Source organism: Meriones unguiculatus, chromosome 2 (assembly GCF_030254825.1).
Source record: "Meriones unguiculatus strain TT.TT164.6M chromosome 2, Bangor_MerUng_6.1, whole genome shotgun sequence".
Classification (NCBI taxonomy): Eukaryota; Metazoa; Chordata; class Mammalia; order Rodentia; family Muridae; genus Meriones; species Meriones unguiculatus.
The window spans coordinates 15,778,488-15,797,386 of record NC_083350.1 but is presented as its reverse complement, the minus strand read 5'-3'; the positions used below and the strand labels follow the sequence as shown (position 1 = coordinate 15,797,386).

Genomic DNA, 18,899 nt, shown 5'->3' with positions numbered 1-18,899 from the left:
ACTACCTCTTTATCCTGTTATTCTAAATAAGTGACAATCCCACCTTGAGTTATCAAATACTGAAGGCAACCAAGTAATTTTAAAGTGAATTACCTGAAAATCAACTTTAATTATTATTTTTTAAAGTTTACTCCGGCTTTCGTGGGGGCCCGTGGGGAGGAGCTACCAATCAACGGGACCTTTTAAAACCTCCCGCGAAGGAACCTTTCTAGTTAACAAACACGCCCACGTCTTTGAAAATCTGCTTTGAGAAATCATAAAGGCAGTTTGGGGTGCTGAAGCCAACGCCCTCCACCCTCCACCAATTTCACGCTCCGTGCATGTAGCCCTAACAATAAAATAAACTACGCCTTTTATTAGGAGACACGTTTTATTAGGGGAGGTGGTTCAGTTAGGCGCTAAGAATGTGTCCCGCACGCCGCCATCACCCACAATACCCCCGAAAGTAAACAAATCAAAGCTACGAACGTGAACTCAAAGGACACAACCAGGAAGAGAAAGTGGGGACAAAGAGAAAACAAACACTTGCTGAGGGAAAGGCACGAGGACGGACCCGGGGCACCCCGGGCACAGCGCACCCCCGGGCCGGCCCGACGCCACAGCCCGGGCCGCGGCCAAACTCCTCCCGAACAACAAAGAGCGGCGGCGCGAACGGCGCCCGAGTTCCCGGGACGCCCGGCGCGCCCCGCTGCGAGTGGAGCCGGGGAGCCGGGACCCACGCGCGGGCACGCGGGCCGGGGCGCGCGGGGGCGACCCACCCGCGCCCCGCCGGGCTCGCGCTCGCGCCGGCCGCCGCGGGATCCCGCCCCGGGGCGGGGAAGCGCGGGCGCCGAGGCCCGGGCGGGGAGGACCGCGCGTTACCTGGGCTCCGCGCCGCTCCGCGCCGTCGCTTCCCGGGTCCCGCCCGCTGCGTCCGGCCCAGGCGGCCCCTCTCTCGGCGCCGCGCCGCAGACCGCGCGGGCCGGGCCGCTGGAGCTCCGGAGCCGCCCCGCCGCGGGGGGCCTCGCTCGCGGGGCGCCGGCTCCCGTCACGCGCTCGCGACCCCGGGGCGGCGGCGGAGCCGAGGGCAGCGCGGGAAGGGCCTCCCGAGCACGGCGGCCGGGCGGGCGGCCGGGCGCGAACGCGGGCTCCGCCACCCGAGCCGCTCCGTTACCGCAGCGGCGACGACGACCAGGGCCGTGTTGTTGCTGCCAACTTGTCGGAAGGACACTGAGCATGCGCGCGCGGAGACCACATCCGGGTAATTTCAGGGTTTGGCCCTTTTCCCCCCCGCAGCGCTCTTTTCTCCCGGCTGCCCCCGCCTCCCGCCCAGAGCAGGGAGGGTCCCAGTGCGCAGGCGCCCGCGGGCGGCAGCGGTCTGCTGGCTGCCCTGGTGCCGACCCGGCCGGCCCGGGCTGGGTGCGCACAGGCGTCCGTGGGGAGCCGCGTTTTCGCGGGGAGTTGGGGTGCCGTTTAGAGAGGCTCACCCAGGCAGCGATGGGCAAGGGCTGCCGGGCTGGCTGGGTTCTGAAGACCTTGGTGGGCACAGCCGCGCTCACTGCAGGTGTTTGTAGAAGTTTTCTTTGGCCGGGGATGGAGTGGGAGAGGAAGCGCCTGTCCTTTTCCTCACACCGGCCTGGAAAGGCGCTCCAAAGGTTAAACTTAGGGGCGCGGGCGACAGTCAGGGAATCACACATTCAGAGGCCTTGCCCGGTGCGGTAGCCAAATGGGAGCAGCTGGGAAGGAGGCGGGAATTTCGAGTTTGGAGGCGACCTTAGGGACCTTAACTGTACGCCTGCTAAGTAGGTCGTGCGGTCTGAGATGTATAGCTCAGTTTCAGAACCTCACACCTTACAAAACAAAAGTCAACACTATCTCCCATTACTTGGGTGGCTGGATATCTAAAACTTCCGCGGCAACGTAATGGGATAATTCAAAATTTGTTATCTATGTAAAAGCCTTAGTTCCATCCCAGCACCACGAAAGTCAAAACGTTTGACAAAAGGCCTATTTCTGATTTTGACTTTGTACTTACTTTCCTTTGTAATTTTATGAATTTGTACTCAGTGATTAGAACACAAGCCTACCACCATGTACTCCCTGGCTTTGAATCACAGCACATGCATATAATCTTAGCCCTCGGAAGCAGAGGCAGGAGGATCGCCAGCCTGATAGGTTTACATAGCAAATTTCAGGCCAGGACCAAATAGTGAGAACCTAGCTTTAAAATAATTTAGATGTCCAGAAAACATAAGTTATTTGATGTCTTTTGTTTTGTTTTTCACCTTCCATCAGGATTCCTTCAAGACCAGCTACTCGATCATTCTAAGTCATTTTTTAAGCCCTGTCAGAGAAACTCTACCTACACTATGCCGTTCACAATCTTCTTCTCTGGTCTGTGCCATCCTGTGATGGCACAGAGTGGTCTAACCCTCTTCAACCAGACTCCTCTTCAACCCTGAGGCTCCCATCTGCAAACTGGCCTTCTCCGTCCCTGGGGTGTATGAAGGCCTTTCGAGACTATTCAGAGACTTATTTCCAGATCTTACTAAGTTACCATTTGTCCAGTTTTCCAAAGTTCCATGGCCTGACAAGGAGTTGAGGGCAGCATTTCCTTTCAAAACTGTCCTCACACCTTACAAAAGAAAGTCAAAATTCTGTCCTATTATTAAGATGACCCAGTGTGTAAAAGCTAAAGGGACGATTCAAAAATTGATGTCTGAGACAATGCTGACAGTCCTGATGGGACCTGATAAGCTAGGGTCAGATGGGAGGGTAGGAGGACCTCCCCATCAGTGGACTGGGGGAGGGGAATGGGAGGGGAAGAGGGAGGGAGCCATAGCTGAGATACAAAGTGAATAATTTGTAATGAAATAAATAAATTTTTAAAAATAATGTCATTATTAACATAAAAATATTTTTAAATCTATATATAAGTAATAAATTAAAAATAAATTTAAGAAAACTGATGCCTGCGATGAGAAAATAGATTGCTTAAATGAATCAATATTAAATTCCTTTGCAAATCCAATACTTAGTTCTCATCAAAATTGAAGGATACAGCACAAATTGGACTCGGTGGGTTATAAAAAGAAGAGGAAGAAATGAGGTTGGGAAAAGGATATGTGAGTTGGGAAAGTCCAGTAAGGAAGGCTGAGAGTAGATAAGATTTATATACAATGTATATAAAATTCCCAATATATGAATTCCCAATGAATACAATTTAAAGATTGAAGGAAGCTCTTTCAGCTGGCAGATCATTAAAGCTTATTGGCTGTACATCAATTCATTACTCTTTGGGAATAGGCTTCTGAAAGAAGTATATTAAAATTAAATAGCATTACTTTCACTAGACTTCTAACTGTATCAGATATCTATGCCTGTATAATGTGTTGCCACGGGTTTAGAAGGTCAAAGCAGCACACACTTCTGTTCCTGTGGTGCCCCATGTCACTGGTCCTCTACAAAGGAAGACTCCCCTGGGAAAGAAGAATTCACTCCTTCACACAGGCAGCATTCATTTGCTGGAGATCACAGGGCTAAAGGCCTCAGTCTCTTGCTGCATGTCAGCTAGAGGCCCTCTCAGGTTCTCCACAGCACAGGTTATCAACCTGTGGGTCACCACCCCTTCGGGTCCTTTAGCGCTTTTACAGATATCGTGCACATCAGATATTTACATTACGATTCATTAGGACAAGATTACAGTTATAAAGTAGCAGTAGTTGGGGGTCACCACGACAGGAGGAATGGCATGAAAAGTTTGCAGCAATATTGGAAGGTTGAGAAACACTGCTCTGCAAGAAGCTTACAGTACCGCAGCTTGCTCCTTCAGAGTCAGCAAAGATAGAGTTGTGTCAAGGTCATACCATTATTATGTTCTCTCCCTCGGAACCCCTGTGTGCGTGGGGAGGTATGCATGTGTGTATGGTAGTGCATGGGTATGTAGAGGTCAGAAAGCAATGTCAGGTGTCCTTTTTTGTCACACGCCACATTTTGAGATAGAGGCTCTCACCGAACCTGGAGCTCACAGACTCAGCTAGACTGTCTAGTGAACTCCAGGGATCCTCTTATCTCTGCTTCCCTGGGGCTAGGATTACAGGCATGCGCCAGTACACCTGGCTTTTTAAGAGTGCTAAGCACTGAGCCCAGATCCTTGCGCCGTTTGATAAGTATTTTAGCAACTGAGCCACCTCCATAGCCCCATCATTTTTCTATTTTATTTTTTTAAAGGGATCTCACCCCATACTCCTTAGTTCAAGTGACCCACCTCGGCCTGTTTAGTAGTGGGGTCTACTAACACCTGGCTTGGTATGGTCTTATGTGACATAATCACATACACACGTTCACACAGGACCTAAAACAGAGCACAGATTTCAGTGATGAAGGGGAAGGGACCACAAAGGCGTGAACATCCAGAGGCAGGGGTCTTTTAGAATGAGGAACATGTGGATCTAGGAATATTTAGCCTCTTCAAATCCCCTCAGGTGCCCGTAGCTTTTTTCCTTAGGGCAAACTTGACTATTCCTCCCAATCTCCCAAGCATTGGAAACTGTATCTTCTACCGTGAGCTCCTTCTACTGTGCCTGGAGGTGTCTTTGATCCTCAGTAGTGCTTCTAGATGCTTCCCCACTGTCAGGCAGCAGCTTTTAACGGGGTTACCCATCTCCCATCATTGCTCTTCTTTCCCTTCCTCTGTTCACCATCTGCTTTTGTCTGTAACCCTTGCACCACTTCTTTTCTAATCCCAGCAAAGTTGTATACTGAGGTGATCTTCCCAACATCACAGCTCCTTGTTTGCTTGACCTTTGCCCTAACTTAGCCGTGCACTCCCATGGTGGTATTTATGGGAGTCTTACTGGACTCTACACCTTCATAATCACAGCTTCAGGCAGCTGACACTCAGATCTCTACCTCCTGTTTCCACATCACTTTGTAGACTACTCCAAAGACTAACGATTCTGCAACTCTGGTCTCTGCCTTCTCAGATCCTTGCCTAGCTCTACCTGCTGGACAGTCATTATAGTCACTCTTGCACAGAGCCTCAGCCCCTTTTTTTTCCTCCTTTTCTGTTGAGTTCAAGCTGTACGTACTGGACAAGATCCAAGTATCTGAATATGGCTATAGAAAAACACAATATTTATTTTCTTTTTAATTTTATCACTGTGAATCTCAGGTTCCTACCTCCCCCCTCCCTGTTTTTCTAGATTTCATGCTCTCTTTGTCTTCCAACGTACACATCTTCTTCAAGGAATAACTTTGCTTCCTGTTTTATTCAGGACATTGGAGGAGTGAGGAACAAATCACATCTACCCTCATCGACACGCCAGCCTTGTGTTTCCCTCGCCCCTCATTGCACAGTTAGATTTCCATGTGCCCAGCTATTGTGTAAAAGAGTTTTTCTGGGGAGATATGACATACACATCTACTCACTCCAGAAAGGAAACCTGTGAATGACCAAAGGAAGTGTGCGCACAGCCCACCAAGGTGAAGCAGTGAATTTACATGGGGTTACTAACTAGCGTATGGATGAGAGGTTACTTACAGAAGCAGGGATGACTCAGAAAGCAGCTACAGGTCTGGGAAAGTCCATCCCCAACACCAGTGATGGCTCGCAAAAGCTACAACCCTGAAACTGCACAAATTGCAAGCAGCTCAACAGCTCCCCCAAAATTTCCTTTCTGCAGCTCAGCTGGTCAGAGACTCCTGCTCCAAACAATTGTATTCTCCTTCTATAAAGCTGGAAAGGGGCCTTCAAGAATATTCCAAGCAGCAAAGTTAAAAGGGATCATGTGGAGCACTAGGAAAGGCAGCAGCAGGATACATGGGATTTGAAAGGGGAACTGGGAGAAAGGGGGCAGGGCATTAATTGAGAAGGAAGTTCAGTACAGAAAGGAAGGAGGGTAAAACAACACTAAGGGTGTCTGAAAAACCACAAGGACTCACTATTATTTATCTAAACATACACAGATATTTACACACATATATACCTGTACTGTATGTATACATATACAATGTAATGAAGTTTTTCTGCCTGGGTTGACAGTGCCCCCTCTCACCCCAAGACTCTTAAACTAACAAAAACTCCTAATACCAGGCATATGAAGCCTTTCAAGTTGTTGGTCTAAGAGAGTCCCACAACACTATAGGCCATTGCAGTTGCCCTTGGTTACCTTCCAGTGGTGGAAGGTTGGTCTCTATTGCAGAAGACATCGCATACTTCAGGCACAAACCCAGAAGATCCCAGCTCTATCTGATCTGAAAGCCTTTTCCCTGAGGTCTAGCTTTCATAGTACCAGAAGGTGCTATGCGAGCTTCCAAGGGTGGAAAGTAACCAATAGTCCTACCCAGCTGTGACGTCTGTGAACCATAGCATCAACCAGCATGGCACAATAACCCTAAGAGTGCAGCAGTGGCATTCATGTCTTGGAGGTAAATAATAGCTGTCTAATTGTACCTAAGGCTTGTCAGCATGACGGAAAGTATGCCTGGTACTGGAAACACAGCCAATTACCCAGGGCCAGTGGGGTCATGGATCTTAGAAGAAAACCTCATACCAACAATTTACTAAATCAGCATAATCCCTAATTACATTCTAAATATTTATTCTTATAACCACAGATAAGTGGGTATAAGAATAGCCCCTAGCCCTCATACAAAAATGAAAACAAACAAACAACAAAACTTGTCTTATAGACCATTATAGAAAACCACAACCAGTAAAAATGCAGAAAATAAATGATCATGGAGTACCATCCCCATTTGTCATATCTATGACACAACTCTTTCTCCTAAAGCTAAGGGAACATCAGGAAAGATGGGGAAGGAAGACTGTAAGAACCGGAAAGTCAGCTATGAAATTGTGTCTCCTAGAGAAGCTTTACCTATGATACCTCAACAATGTGGCTTCCTGGAGACCTGAACAAGTACAACACCAATAGGCGTGCTAACATGGAAGGGTAACACCTCACTGGGCCCCACCCCGAAAGAAAACTACAGGCTACTAAGGAATGCTGAGAGATCGGGGAGGTAGTATTCCCCAGGGCACGAGTCTCTTAATTAGTTCTCCCATATCAAGTGATCAGTCCTGAAATCATACACATTCAAGTAATACTAAATGGACTGATCAAGCTGTGTGTGTGTGCCATAAATTCAAGGGGGAGCAAGAAAGGGCATGTTGGAATGGTTGGAAGGAGAAAAAAGAGAAACGGGAAATGATGTAATTATATTTTAATTTTTTAAAAAAGCAAATAAATCTTCCAACTTTCCATTTTCCCAGATGTGACCATTATTTACCATCTGAGTCTCTTGAACCTTCTCTGTCCTAGAGGGAATGTCTGAATTCCAAGGATGCGGCTCTACATACTGGCTGAAGCTGGCTCTCCACTAAAGGTGGTGGCGCCCAAACTCTTACATAACCCAGGTCATTCATTACCATCATGCATACTACCTTTCGGTATTATCAGTGTTTCCTTCCCTGCTGGTCATTCCATAAACCTACAGATAGATGTTATTTTTAATTCCTACAAAGCCTTCTCTTAGCCCCATTTGCATAATTTCTACAAGAGTGTTCCACATAATAATATCGTTTCCAGTTCTCCCATTCGCATTGGCATGCTGGGAGTGTGTGTGTGTGTGTGTGTGTGTGTGTGTGTGTGTGTGTGTGTGTTATAATGCAGTTTCTGTAAAGTCCCAAAACAAGTGACCTAATATTTTAAAAACCAACACATATGAGCTACGGATAAGCCTGAGAACCCAGCCCCTGCATAAAAGCCAGGCATGGTTGTACCTTCTTGTAATCTATCACTGGAAAGGGGGAGACAAAAATATCCCTGGAGCTCACTGGCCAGCCAAACTAACCTAGTTGTTGAGCCCTAGGTTCTAATGAGAGATCCTTTCTCAAAAAAAAAAAAAAAAAAAAAAAAATGAGGTGGACAATTCCCGAGGAGAGTCATCAGGACTGATCTCTGGCCTCCCCATACATGTTCACAAATATGCACACATAGCTACATACACATACATCTGCAAACACATAAACACATATGACTGTATACATGAAGTCATACGTGTTCCTTACTTTTGCTTGTCAGCCGAAGTGACATCTCTTTCACCCTTCCTCAGCACCTCCCATCATGCTTTACAACTTAATACTCTATTAAAAGGGACTTTAGGCAAGATTAATAATGAGCTTCATTTTGTCTAAATCCAATGGTTAAGTCTGTGGTTTCTTTAAACACACACACACACACACACACACACACACAGAAATATTATGGGAATGTGGTTTTGTTTCAATCCCAGGTGTGGGATATGGGGCTGCTTCCGATTATCCAAGCAGCTGACTGTGATTTGGCTCGTGCTCTAGCAGGGGTCTCATTTTGCCAGCTGCGGACAGTTTCTGCAACTGTGTGATGTTTGGAATTCTAGGGACTGTTGAGAGGGCATATAGATGCTAGGAGTCTGAGAAGTTCCTGCTGTTGCTGGTTGGAAGTTGTTGCTGTCTGTTGGTCATGGTTTGTTAACTAGTTGTGCACAAGGAAGAAACAATAAGAAGAAATTATATACCCTGACTTCGAAGATCAAACTTGCCCCAAACTTGACCCCCCTAATCAGCAGGAAGTACTCTAATGATAACATCTACCTCGAACTGAGTGACCCCAGGCTCATTCCTTATTAAATTTCATCTTTTTTTTTCAATCTATACATATTTTCTCAGTGATCTCAGCCAGTGTCTTGACTTTCAATACCGTCAGAGATCTATGATGTCATCATATGATGACAACCTCTAAATTTAGATCACCAGCTCAGCCCCTTTTATCTGAATTCCAGATTGTAGTTATCTGCCACATCTCAAACCTCACTTGGCACAAACTAAACAGTATTCTCCCTCACACCATGACCTCATACCTGAATCAGTCTCCATTCTGTCCGTTACCCATTTTAACATAATACCTAGAAACACATTACTGCCAGCGAAGCATAGTGGCACACCCCATATGCATAAACCCAACCTGGGCTAAATGAATGAGACTGTCACAGAGTAGGGTCTGTGCTTACAGCTCTGTAGTGAAGCACTTGCCAGAAGGCCTTAAGTTTGATCCTCAGTATCAAAATAAACAAATATTAAAGCCTCGGCTCATCTCTTCATTCATATTCCTCATTTTGTTCAGAGTGACAGTCTGCATCCTTATAACAGGATTCCACGGGATTAGCACTGTCGCTCCTGGCCCTTGCCTCCCTACACTCATCTTTCATTCATCTGTCTGTCTCTGCCGACCTTCCTGGTAGAAGATGCCACACTTGTTTCCTTTGGACAGGCTGAGTCCTCTTCCTGGTACACATTTCCTCCGGAGACCTACATTCAAACTCCTTACTTCCTTCGGTCAAGAGTCATCTTTTCAATGGGGACCCTCCATGGCCTTTCTAAAATCACAGCCCATTCTTTTCATTTCTGTTTCCTGACAAGGTGGGGTTCAGACTCAGGGCTTTGTAATTGTTAGGTGAGCACTTTATCAGGGGGCCATATCCCCAACCTTAATCCTGCTATCACCATGCTTTCTCTCTTCCTGTAGCATTTATTGTATTTATTGGTTATTGTCTATCATCATCCCTCCACATTAGAGTGTAAACTCCATAAAGGCAGAGACTGAGCTGTAGTACTTGCTAATATATGCAAGTGCCATACGTGTTTCAGGGACATGCATGCTCATACCGTCGTGTGAGTATAGAGGTCAGGGTCAGCTCAGGCTGTCGGGCTTGGTAGAGAGCGTCCTTACTCACTGAGCAATCCCTCCAGCAACTCTATGCTTTCATTTTAAGGCTATGTCAAAATGTGTTCACTGTGCATGGCAACCAATGCCTGTGATCTCAGAATTTGGGAGTCCGAGTCAGGAGTACTGTTAAGTTCAAGGCCATCTTGAGCTACATAGCTAGTTCCAGGTTACACAGGGAGACCCTGCTGTTTTGTTTTTAAGTGTCATTTTGTGTTGTTTGTACCAATTAGGTATCAGTGGTGATTCGAATGATAAATGTCCCACACAGGCTCATGTATTTGAACACTGAGTCTGTGGTGGTGCTTGGGGGAGGTTATGGAGCCTTTAGCTGCCGCAGCCTTGCCGGAGAAGGCATGTCACAGTGAACAAGCTTTGAGTCTGCAGCTCACCTCAGTTCCAGTTCACCCGCTTCCTCTGTGTGGTTAAGAAGGATGTGATCTCCTAGGCTTCCTGCTGCCATGCCTGTCCCCTCACCCCGTTATGGCCTCATTATGGAACTGTAAGCCAAAAGACAATCTTTCTTCCATAAGTTGCTTCCCGTCATGGTGTTTTATCACAGCCACTGAAAAGTCCCTGATACACATTGTACTCATTAGGCAATCAAGTTGGGTTTTCATGCTGGGCAAGTTGGTGGCTCACACCTTTAATTCCACAGAGGAAGACAGAGGCAGGTGTGTCTCTGTGAGTTCGAGGCCATCCTGATCTACATGAGTTCCAGGCCAGCCTGAGCTACATAGAAAGAGCCTGTCTCAAAAGAAATAACAACAGCAACGATGGGTTTTCTTAACCTTAAGGGACTCTAAGACTCCATTTTATAAAGATTTTTGCAAATCATAGAGAAATATTATAGGTGGATCAATAAAAGGCTTTGCATCCTAAAATATTACACTGAAATGCTTAGAAACAAGTGTAATGGAAATACAAGATCAGAGACCAAAGAGTGATATAAAATTGCTTTTAAGGAAAAGCTTGTTCGTGTATTTTTTTTAATGGATGATAGATGACTTATAACATTTAGAGTCCCCTGGACATACTTAATAAATGATGTAACAATCTTATTTTAAAATGCCAATACTTAAAATATGACAGAAATAATAAAGCTTGCCATCATTTAAAGTTTTGATGAAACATTTCAGATATGACCTTTAAAAGTACAAGAAATGAAGTTTCTCACGTTTCTTTTATGAGGCAAGGAAGGAAGCCATTTTGAAGTCCATGGTCTCGAAGCATGGACAGGGAGCCATGCCTCCACTTTGCAGGGCTCTTCTGGGCGAGCCACCTCTCTTCCCACCCACATCTCCGACCTCTGCAGACAGAGGCTTCAGAGTGTCATCATTCTGCAGTTCTCCACCTCCTAGGAACAGCAGCTTTCCATGGAGAGAGGACTAGGACCTCCAGCCCCTCCATGAGGATACAGACAGAGTTCCAGTAGTGCCAGCTGGCACAGTAAGGGATAGCCAAAGTGAACTGTGCCATGGAAACAACCTAAAACTGGCCTACCAACTGGCCGCTGCAGGCACATCGCTGACACATTTTAATGTTAGCACCCCCATACTCACACACTTTTGAGGCAGGGTCTCTATATGTAGTCCAGGATGGCACTGGGCTACATGTTAAGATCCTCCATCTCACCCTCACAAGTGCTGGTATGATGGGCACACACTGCCATGCCCAGCCCTTTAACTCAGTGTCTTTTTACAAAATTACCCCAGTTTGCACTTCAATGATTAGCTTAAATGGCAAGTGTTTTAGTAATCTTTGGCTTCATGTCCAAGAAGTATTTTTGAGGGTGACTTGGATATGCATTTGACTGCCAAGCCATTTGTTCTTTTAATTTGAGAGGAGAAAAGAAGCCGAGAAATGGTTCCATCTTTATGTTTCTTTCTAAAAGTCTATTATAGCTGCTGTCCAAGCTGCAGCCAGCAAGACCTTCATAAGCAGCTGTGGACAGAATCCCATGGGGGAAAGAGGTGGAGCAGGAAGGAAGGAATTAGGAGGGGAGGGAAAAACCCACAGTCCATCTTTGTCTGGCAACAACCTTCAAAATCCACAAAAGGCCACTGGCAGCACTGACAGGGAGAGATGTCAGCACAACATTGCTTCAGGGCCCCCAGTCTCTTCTTTGTGCATTGACTTTTGTACTGGGTGCCTACTGTGGGCCCAATATGGAGAGATTCGGAGATGACTCTACCAACCAACATTCTGGAGCAGCTCCCAGGCTTGTGGGTGACAGTGGAATGTTGGGATGATTCTGAAGGTGTAGGAGTGTAATTCTGAGAGGAGAGACTCGGGGAGAGAAATCTAAAAGGCCTCAGGGGGAAAAAAATATGATTCTTAAGCTGAGTTTTGCGAAGTAGTCATTGGCTGGCAGAAGAGAGAGGGGATTTTCAAGGCAAAGGGACTCAGAAACCTGAAATTGTTTGGTGTGTTTGTGGAATGGTTCTTTAAAAATCAATACGTAGCTGTACTTGCCCATGTCAAAACGGCCAGAGCACTATTTACAAAAGAGTACAGAGTGGACGATTTACTCTGGTAAATGGAGACTAATGTTTATCAAAAAGAAATTGTTTCAATATATTATGTTACATCCACACAACAGAAGATGTCAGGCTGTATATCCCAAGGTGTGATGCCCACCAAAGCAGGGAGATAACAATGGGAATATCATGCTGGCATTTATGCTTTAAGGGGAAACAGGATAAGTTTGTTACGCTGTGGTGGTAGCACTCAGGATAAGAACAGAGCTGATGTAAGTTAGATACAAGGACATTTTCACTGTATGATTTCTTTCGAAACCCTGCAAATGTATTACCAGTCCAAAAAAACTTAGTTGTAAACTTGACTCAACATGACTGGAACCTAGACTCTCTGGGACTCATTGTCTCAACCCTGTCCTTTGGTGGGCCTCTAGGACCACACTCCCGTTCTCCCTGCTGCAGACTGTCCGAGCTGCAAGTTCCCTGAGGCTCCACCTTCTCAAGTCCTAACACCAGGTTAAGTGTCCCACAGTGTTTGTTTGAGCACAGAGAGAGGACAGGCAGGAGATACCCTTAGGAAAATAGATCTGGAGCAGAGCATAAAGAAAGCACGCTTGTGAACTAAACTCTTAGGGATACACATTTCACTTTTTATAGTTTTGTTTTTGTTTGTTTGGTTGGTTTTAGTCTTTCCAGACAGGGTCTCTCTGTGTAAGCTTGGTTGTCCTGGACTCTCTTTGTAGACCAGGCTGGCCTCAAACTCACAGAGATCTGCCTGCCTCTGCCTCCCTGAGCACTGGGACTAAAGGTGTGTGCGCCACTGCACCCAGTTTTTGAAAACTTTTTAGTAGACATTTTAATGCATTTCTGTAAATGAATCTAAAGGGTTAAAATGGTGAATTCTGTGTTATATAAATTTTATCTGAAAATTACATTTTTAAGCAAGCACTGCAAGTGCACTTACTTAAAAAGTCATCTTTGGAGGCCCACTGACCTGGGTTCAAGCAAGAATTTCATTCCAGACTAGCCTCAAGAACCTGGACAAAGGAGTCTGTCTCAGCTCCTTCTGAAATCCATCTCCCAGAGCTGTGGTAAAGCATGAGTGAAGAAATTCGGGTAAAGCGCGTCACGTGGGGCCTGACTAACAGAGGCCTAATCAGTGCTGGTGACGAGCAACTACCCACACCTGCCGTATGCTAAGAAAGCAGTTACTTGATCAGCATGAAGCAAGCCCTGCAGTCCACCAGCAAGTGATGAAGCTGAACCACTGCAAAGTTAACCAGCAGGCCTGGCCTGCAGGTACAGGCTTCTAATCCCTGCTCCTGTGTAAACTGAGCCGGGAAGAACACAGAGTTGAGGCAGACCTGGGCTACAGAATAAGTCTAATGCAAGCCTTTCGATACATTGAATAACAACGTATCAAGACGCTGAATCAAAATGAAAAGTAAAGACTAGGACCTAGCATGATGGCTCTCACTGGTAATCACAGCACTCAGGAGACAGAGACAGGAGACTTACTGTCAATTTGAGGCTAGCCTGGTCTATATATTGAGTTTGAACTCATCTTGCTCTATTTAGCAAGTTCTAGGCTAGTCAGGGCTACGTAGCCCCTCCTCAAAGAGAAACATAACATGGACAAGGACCTCCTCAGTTTGATCATCGTACTGAAAAATAAAAAGTTAAAACATCTGGCCCCTTACGGGGACATTCTGCAAAATGAACAGATTATTTTGAAATATCTCTATCATAAAAGAAAAGATCAAAGAAGACTCCTATACTTTCAGATTAAGGTACAAAAGATACTATGAAATAGAGGTTAAAAAATGATATTGAACAGATTTTATTTTGTTTTTGTGTATGGCTGAGGATTGGACTCAGGACTAAGCAGAGGCAGAACTAAGATACATAAACCCCAACCCCAGCCATAGGATTTGAATTTTCTATAACCTCAGCCTTCTACATAGTGTGTGTGGGGGGGGGGTGTTGGGGTTGCTACCCTTAGCCCCAAATAACTTTAGCCTCAGAGCCTCAGAGGACCCAAAGGGGGTCTTTAGTCTTAAGAAACAGTTTTGCATTCTTAACTTGCACACACACAGTTTTGAGAACCTCCTTTGATTCAGTGACTGCAAGTCCAGGCTGATGAAGAAGCCCTTCCTAACAAATCCTCTGAGATTGCTAGTCCCCAGAGCATGGAGTTCAAGAAGCAAAAGTCTCACGCTGAATGGCCCAGATCGTCAGGGGTTCAAACACAGACTTTTTAGGGAACAGCAGAATGGAAAGAAACACAAAAAGATCTAGAGACCCATCCCCAGTCATCAATCTGCCCACTCCAAATGCTTTCTGGTAAGCTGAGCTAGCTTTCTTTCAAACAGACTTTCACTCACAGGACATGCAGAGTGGCCCCACTGGGTGCTACATTGTAGAATTCAGAGCTGCACCAAGTGGCCATTAACTGAAACAGTTATCCTTCTCCTACTCCATCCCCTCTCCCAGGAGACTCTGGATCAGCCTTACATAAGCAGTATGTTGAGTCCAACAGGTAAACTTGGCATTCAGGTCTCAATGTCACAGCACAGGAGAGGATGCCTCAGGAAGGGAGTGCCAGAAATGTCCAGTTTATCAACAGCAGGAAAAAATAAAACAAGATTCATGGTGGCATTTCAGTGATACAAGTCTCTTCTGGTTCATATTTGTGTTGCATGTTTTCAGCTTTCAGTCTTGAACTGGACCACCTAACCCATGCCAAGTCTCTTCATATTTAACATTTTCATTTTTAATTAACTGTTTGGGGAGATGTGCACGTGAGCACATGTCCCAGAGGCATTGAATACCCCTGGAGCTGGACTTACAGGTGGACATGAACCTGACAGAGGTGCTGGGGCTCAGACTTGGCTCCTCTCCAAGAGCAGTACCTGCTCTTACTGCTTAACCTTCCTCCCAGACCTGTTCTCTTCCTAGTTTTCAAGCATTATTCTTGGATGGATACTTGAGGAAAACAGTCAGTTTTGCATAGGACCAACATCAGTTACTGTCTGTGAAGATCCTGGGTTAATGTAATGTCGCTTTCAGAAGTGGGGATTCAGCTTGGCAGATAGATGCTAGAGACCAGGATGCTAAGCACGTTTGAGCAGATGGCCTTACATTTCCTCATGAAAGCTTTGGAAGAATGGTGAGTGGGTCTACCTGCAGAGCCCTCACCTCCTGGACTGAGGTCTCCTGGACATACCCCCCCCCCCCGAGTTTTCTTGTTCCTTTATCTTTGCAAGTGTTAGCTGTTGCCTGTCTGCCTTTGCATTTTCTCCTTCTTTCCCATGACTGACTGTGGAGTCCCTGGTACTTCTGAGTAGTTTCATCCAGCTGCTGCCTGGGAACTGCCCCTTTACCTCCTTGCCTCTGGTTGCAACTTCCCCGCCCCGTCCAGGCAGCATCCCGGGCAGGGCGCACATCTTCAACAAAGAAGAGGACACCTCCAGGCAGGCAGCCCCTCCTGCTGCAGGCCCCCAGCTGGAACTATTTCCTTCCTTTCAGGAAAGCTGGTTCCCAGGCCATCTCCTAGCTGGTTCAGCAGTTTCTCTGATCGTCTTTTAAAACATGCCCTTGGGGTCTGGGGAGATGGCTTAGTGGGCAAAGCACTTGAGTATGAGGCCCTGGAGTCCGTGTAAAGCTGCATACATAATGGCTTCCTCAGTCCCAGTGCCCCCGCAGAGAGATGGGAGGTGGAGAGAGAGGAATCCCCAAGGGAGTTCATGGGCCATTTAGCTTTACTATAAACTCATAAATGAGAGACCCTGTCTCAGACAAGGTAGAAGGTGAGACACCAGCAGCCATCACAACCTTTTTTTTTTTTTTTTTTTTAAGAAAGATGCTCTAAGCAGTCTTCTCTGAGGCCCAGCCCTCCTTGTTCAGCAGTCAGGCCAGTAGCATTGCCTGGATTTCTGAAGTTCACCTGAACTTGCTTGTACCTGCCCAAAGCTATACATGTTAGTTAGACCATGGTCCAGACTCCAATTAACCACAGTCTACTGCAGCTCTTTGGAAATTGTTCCCTCCTTACTGCTGTCCCGAGAAGGGAAAATTCAAACAGGGTTCTTCAGCCAAGGCCAAGAGCACATTAGTGGACAGTCACTAGCCTGCAAGGATCTGGGATGAGGTGGCATGCCTCCCTCCCTTCTCCCTCCCTCTGTCCCTCCCTTCCCTCTCTTTCCAAATAACATTTGTCCAGCTTACCTCCTCCAATGACTCCATCTCCACTGATCTCATCTGAGCTGCCACCAGCCACTTTTTTGCACTTGACTTCTACAGTCCTGTGTGTTCACATTCTACTGAATTAGGAGGCAGTAGCACAGCATCTTTGGGTTATAAATGATCTCGGAAGTCAAATGGACAAGGCATTAAAAATCCTGACTCTGTATAGCTTTTTTGCTCCTAGACAACTTATAAGACATATCCAAACCTCAGTTAAATCATCTACATTAAAAAAAAAAAGATTAAAAGAAAAACCTTATATGTGGAGATTTGTATGTAGGGGGTGGGTTGTCATTTTGTGTTTATAGACTGGCCTTGAATTCTTGATCCTTCTGCCTTCACCTCCCAAGTGCTGGCATTATAAATGTTTCATACCTTGCCTAGCAAAGTGAAGATTTTTATACTCTCTTTTTTTTTTCTTTTGTATTATAACACTGTTTAATCTTTTCTCCCAAGAATTAAATGAAAGCTTACATCCAAAAAAATTTTACCAGCATGTGTTAGGCACTGTCCTGGAGAGGAACATACAAAGCAAATTTCTTTTCCTTAAGGAGCTTACGTTCTAGTGGGTGATAGACATGATAAACACGTACCTGAGGGGAGAGGGGTATAATTAAACTGCTTTTTTTTTCTGCAATGAGAAGGCAGGTACAGTGGAGGCAATCAGGAGATTCTTTGAGCTGACATGTAAGCAGGGACCTGAATGATGTTAAGTGAACTATGAGACAGGCATGCTAGTGCAAGCCTTCAATCCCAGTACTCAGGGAATGCAGGGAAGCAGATCTGCAAGGAGAAAAAGGCTAGTCTGGCTAACATATTAAGTTCCAGTCCAAGGCTATATAGTGAGACCCTGTCTGAAAGGAAAAAAAAAAAGCAAATAATACACTAATTATAAAACAAAAAGTGAGCGATGCACAAATATGAGAAGAGTGGATATAAAGATCCTGAAGCAGAAAGCAGCTCAGCATGTTCTCAAAACAATCAGAAGGTCAACCCAGGGCAAGGCAAGAAAGCTGCGAATCTGCAAACGAAACCTGAGAGAGGCTGTGTGAAGAAGCTTGGAATGCAGTAAGAACACGGGAAATGACGGCTCTGAAAAGGCCTCTGTTTTCCTATTTGGTTGGTTGGTTGGCTTGGGGGCTCTTTGTTTGTTTGTTTTGAGACAGTGTCTTCCCTGTTACCTACACGGGCCTTGAACTTCTGGACTCTAGTGATCCTCCATCCACGACCTCCTAAGTAGCTGGGATCGTGGACACATACCACTGGGATTGACCAACTGTTATCTTAGCACATTCGTTTATTGAGCAAATATGTCCTGGGTGCCACCAGGTGCCAGGCATTAGGCTACAAGGTAAACACATCACAGCAAACAGCATGGGTGTGTGCGGGGTGAGGTGCCACAGTTGGAGACTGCTGAGGCCATCTGCTGCAGCTTTCTAGGCTGGAGCTCGTGGCACCCGGAAACTTGCCATCCTATATCATAAAACCACCTCCAAAAGTGCCTCGTGAGTCATGGCTTGAACAGTAGGAGATGGAAAATTGACAGGGAGGGTGTGAGGGGTTGATCTGCAGAGTCAGCTTGACTGGAATTGGAATCAGCCACGAGACAAGCCCCGGGGGCGGCGTGTCTGTGAGGGTGCCTCCAGAGAGATTAACTGGGGAAGAGGAGGACCCACCCTGAATGTGGGTGGCTCTGGTCTATGGGCTGGAGTCCCCAAAATGAATAAAAAGGAAGGCAAAAGGGAGCTGAGCACCAGGGTCCTCCCTGTCCTTCCTGTCTGCAGACACAGTGTAAGCAGCCCTCTGGCACACCTGTTGCCACACGGAGTCACCCTCACTGTCACCTCTCTCTGGCTGTCATGAGCTATACCCTCAGAGCATGAGCCAAGATCAACCCTTCCTCCAGTTGCTTTTGTCAGCTGCTTTCTCACAGCCCTAAGAGAAGTGGGTAACACACACAGTAATTGCAGCCCTAGAGAACCCCGGGAGTACATTGCAGCATCTTTCAGAACGGGCCTTAACAGAAAACAACCCATAGAAAAAACCTCATTATACAACATTGACCCAAAAGGCTTAGGGAGTATAAACAGCATCGCTTAATGAGATAGCTCTAAAATACAAGCCAACAGTGGGTATAAGCCAAGAGTGGATTGACATTAGTTTAATGAAGACTTAGAAAACTGGTAGAGCAGTAGCTCTCTTGGCCCAGTCGACTAGAGTGTGGTACTTACACAGAATCTGATAGCCAAACACTTCGCTGTGCATTTTTTGAGATGTAGTCTCGTTGTGTAGGAGGGGGCTGATTTGAACAATTCAGCTCTTCTACCTCAGTGCCCTAAGTGCTAGGATTACAGACATGTGTCCCCCAACACTCTTTTTAAAAGTAGATAGTAATAACTAATTTCAGTCTAATAGTGAGCTTTACGGC

General features: G+C 46.1%; 1 protein-coding gene and 1 pseudogene across 3 annotated transcripts in view; one reads left to right on the top strand and one right to left on the bottom strand.

The window, feature by feature from the left end:
• Positions 1 to 990, bottom strand: part of Smad4 (SMAD family member 4) — a 51,109-nt gene extending 50,119 nt beyond the window's left edge. For all 3 annotated transcript variants that reach the window (XM_021640762.2, XM_060377061.1, XM_060377062.1), the window contains exon 1: positions 862 to 990. The gene's annotated coding sequence lies outside the window, so the exon portion shown is untranslated. The remainder of the gene's footprint in view (positions 1 to 861) is intronic.
• A 27-nt stretch (positions 991 to 1,017) lies between these two features.
• LOC110550713 (epidermal growth factor-like protein 7) overlaps positions 1,018 to 18,899 on the top strand; it is a 31,895-nt pseudogene continuing 14,013 nt past the window's right edge.